Source organism: Solanum tuberosum, unplaced genomic scaffold, assembly GCF_000226075.1.
Source record: "Solanum tuberosum cultivar DM 1-3 516 R44 unplaced genomic scaffold, SolTub_3.0 scf00125, whole genome shotgun sequence".
NCBI classification, from domain to species: domain Eukaryota; kingdom Viridiplantae; phylum Streptophyta; class Magnoliopsida; order Solanales; family Solanaceae; genus Solanum; species Solanum tuberosum.
This window is the reverse complement of record NW_006239052.1, coordinates 479,918-484,485: the sequence shown is the minus strand read 5'-3', so window position 1 is coordinate 484,485 and position 4,568 is coordinate 479,918.

Here is a 4,568-nt window from a genome sequence, read left to right as displayed (position 1 = left end):
AACTTCATTATTTTTTGAGTAAAAGAACAAATGTAGCAACATAAATATAAATTGACAATTCTTGAGCCAAATTATTTTCCCCCCATTACAGGGAAATTAAGTTTATAAATAATAGTATTATTAAAACCTAAGAGAGCTCTAGCGATGTGTAATTAATAACACTAATATTTTTTTTAACATAGTTTCCTGTAATGGGGAATAATCATTTGGCTCAATAATTGTCAATTTATATATATGCTGCTACATTTGTTCTTTTACTAAAAAATAATGAAGTTACGTATAAATAAAAATAACACTCTATCTATAGATGGTTTTTCGATAATGAAGTTACGTATAATTAAAAATAATGTTTATAAATATCTTTTTAAAAAATAAATCATACACCATATGATAAACTTTTTCTTTAAATTAAACTTTCATTTCCCATTCCGAAGAAGACATGAGAAAATGACATTTCTCCCCTTCAATGTTCATTGTTTAATGGGAACATTATTTTATAAAATTGCATTATAATGAGTTTTTTAAAGACAAACAAAAAGTCATAATGATTTAGATTAGCTTAATTAATTTAACTTACTTTAAATACATGTTGTTTAGTCTTGTTTTTTCCTAAATAATAGTAAATACTTACAATTATCAAAAGTTTACTCCCCTCATCACAATATATTTGATTACTACTTACAAAATCAAACAGTCGTTGGATACTTAAAAATAAAGTTCATCTTTTGCAAAAATTGCTAAATATTTGTTCAAGCTTTCGATTCTTTTACAATCTTTTTAGTGAATTTTTTTTTCCATAAACTTCTAAATTTAAATGATTCATTCTCAAACTGATCTCAACCAACGGTCAAAAAGGGACATGCCCAATGTATGTATCAGCTGATGATGAAAATAAAAAACTTTTCTTCTTTTCTTTGGAATTTTTGAATTTGAAATTGTGTTAGGCAATAGTATTTGATTTTTTTTTAAAAAAATGGATATGTAAATTTTATATATATATAAATATGATCTATATCTTCAATTTGTAAAAGCTAGAAAAATAATTCAGTTTAACTTTTACAACTCCATTATAATATAAAAAATAAACAACATTATTAAACAGTGAAAGCAACCATGATTTTCTCTCTCATAACATAGCCGATAAACCAAAATTTTCACTATTGAAGTAAGTTCAAAACATAATTTTTATCAAAATGCAAGGTCTAAAATAAAAGAAGTTTATTTGGTTGATGGTTGAAGTTGACATTTTTGTACTTTAGCTGGTGGATAAAATAAATGGAATGGGTTTTGTAATAAATAAAATAGCTGGATAATATTTAAATAAAATGATAATAAAAAAAAGAAGTAAAAACACCTCTTTTGTACTCTCACATTTAATAAAAAAGGGAAAAAATGACGAATATACATTTGAACTATCGTAAATGACACACAAATATCATCCGTCATATTTTTGGGACATTAGTGCCTCTGCCGTTCAAAATTTAGAGCATATATGCCCTTCACTCTAACGGAAGACTAAACAGGTGTCCATCAATCCGATATTTCATAAATGTCGGGTTGGTGGATAAGATTATGACACGTGTATGTCCGTTAGCATAAATGGTATAGATGCTCTAGTTTTTTGGACGACAGAGACACCAATGTCCCAAAAGTATGACAGATGGTATATGTTGGGTTTTGCAAGGTGTGAATGGAAATAAAAAAAGAAAAAAATGGAAAGAGGAAGAACCAATGAAAGTGGGGGAACCAATTTTGGAGAGAAAATGAAAAGTCATTGCAAAGTGCAAATGAAAAGTCATTTTTACCATATTGGTAGAAGAAAGGAAATTGTTGTCCTTGTATTAGGAAACACTTCCTTTAGTTCTTAAAGGGTTAAGAAGAAGGTGGCCCCTCGCGCCGTCGTTGTCGCCGCTCGCTCGGCGTCGGCTTCGGCGTCGGCTTCGACTTCGGCTTTAGCTTCAGCTTCGGATGTGATTGATTTGAAATTCATATGCAACGGTAATAACGTTCTGAAGGGACCTGTTCTTTTTGAAAAGTCGTTATTTTTCCCAAAAAACACAACGTTCTGGAAAAAACGGGTCTGAACAGACGCATTCCTTGTTGTAAATGGCTATAAATAGAGATGTTTTTTCCGGTTTTCAACACTGAAAATTTTTCCTCTCTACATACATTTTCTTACATAAACAAAATTGTCGATCGACTGAGTCTGTGTGTGCTCTTGTTGCTGTTCTTGCGTTCGCTGAAGTTATTGAAGTTTGAGGTACCGCTATTTCTTTAACAGGTTAATCCGTTTCATCTTGGGAGGAATTAATCTGCAACCTCGGGTACAATGAGGGGATTAAATTTCTTAAGAAAACACAGTGGTTTTTGTGGACTCGGATTAAAATCATTTTGTCTATTTTATCTACTTTCTGTATTTTTGGACTAACCTGAATACAGGAGATAACAATTCCGCTGCGCCAAATTAGGCAAAACATTTGCTTTCAGAATGCAACTTGGTTGGAAATCCAATAGAATGATGGATAGATTCTGGTGCCTCATGCCATGTTTGTGCCAACAAAGAATTATTTTCATCATATACTCCAGCACCTACAAACGAGAAGTTGTTTATGGAAAATTTCGTTGTTGTAAAGGTGGAAGGAATTGGCAAGATCCTCCTAAAGATGACATCAGGTAAGGTGGTGACTTTGAACAGGGTCGCGTATGTTCCGGAATTGCGAAAGAACCTAGTTTCTATACCAGTTCTGAGTAAGAATGGATTCAAATGTATATTTGTTTCTGATAAAGTTGTAGTAAGTAAGAATGAGATGTATGTAGGAAAAGGTTACCTCACTGAGGGCCTTTTTAAACTCAATGCAATTGCAGTTGATATGAATAAAGATTCTGCTTCTTCTTACTTGCTTGAGTCTAAATGCTTACGACATGAATGTTTCAGACACGTTAATAACAATCTTAAGAAATTTAATAGTTTATATATTTGAGGTTTCTGGAGATTAAAACCTTTATTGGTTTCTACTATGTTTGAATTTTTAAAATTCATTCGATTAACGATTAAAAGAACATAAAAACTTTATCGTGAAATCAGAAACAGTCTGTGTAAGGATTTATTCTTTACTGGTAGTATTTCACATACTAAATTGTCTGCCATTTGTGACAGAAAAATGACTAATTCAAGTCAAGTAAATGCTGGAACAGTAAGTGCTGCAACAACTTCAGTTGCACACAATCGTTCAACTGTTGCCTTAGCACCGGCTGAGAATCGAAGAGGACAACAAGGCCGCATAAAAGAGGTCACGTGATAATTCAGCAATATATGGAGTAAATATTGTTGAAGAAGATCCCACAAAATCAAAAAAAAAAAAAACAATCTGGTCCAAAGAGCAATCCTCCTAAGAAGAAATTCAATGGAAACTGTTTCAACTGTGGCAAATGTGGTCATAAGGCTACTGAATGTAGGGGTCCCAAGAAGGACAAGAAGAAGGATGAAGCAATAGATGCATTTAGGCAATATAAATCTGAAGTTGAAACTCAGTTGGATAGAAAGATCAAAATGATCAGAAGTGATAGAGGTGGAGAATATGAATCTCCATTTGCAGAAATATGTTTGGAAAATGGAATAATCCATCAAACTACTGCTCCTTACTCTCCACAATCTAATGGAATTGCGGAAAGGAAAAATCAAACTTTAAAGGAAATGATGAATGTCTTACTTATAAGTTCAGGTTTACCATAAAACTTGTGGGAAGAGGCTATTCTTACAGCAAATTGAATATTCAATAGAGTGCCTCATACGAAGACACATGTTATTCCATATGAGAAATGGAAAGGTAGAAAACCTAACTTGAAATATTTCAAAGTGTGGGGGTGTCTTGCCAAGGTCCAGGTTCCTATACCTAAGAGGGTGAAAATAGGGCCTAAGACTGTGGATTGTGTATTCATTGGATATGCCACAAATAGTAAGGACATGTCGATTTTTGGTTCATAAGTCCGAACATCCGGATATTCATGATAATACGATAATGGAATCAGATAATGCTGAATTTTTTGAACATATTTATCCGTATAAAACTAGACTTGAGTCATCTAGTGGGGGGTCTAAACAACATCAAGAAGAACCAAAAGAGAATGAAACCAATGAAGAGAGTCCAAGGCGCAGTAAACGTCAAAGGACAACTACTTCATTTAGATTTGATTTTGTAACATTCCTTCTTGAAAGTGAGCCTCAAACATTCAAGGAAGCGATGTTGTCTAGCGACTCAACCTCTTGGAAGGAGGCTGTCAATTGTGAGATTGAATTAATCTTACGCAATCATACCTGGGAGTTGGTTGATCTTCCTCCAAGGAACAAACCCTTGGGTTTAAAATGGATCTTCAAAAAGAAGATGAAAGATGATGGAACTATTGACAAATATAAAGCAAGACTTGTTGTCAAAGGCTTTAGACAGAAAGAAGGTCTTGATTATTTTGACACATACTCGCCAGTGACTAGGATTACATCAATTCGGATGTTAATTGCCCTAGCTGCAGTATACGGTCTTGAAATCCATCAAAGGGATGTGAAAACCGCA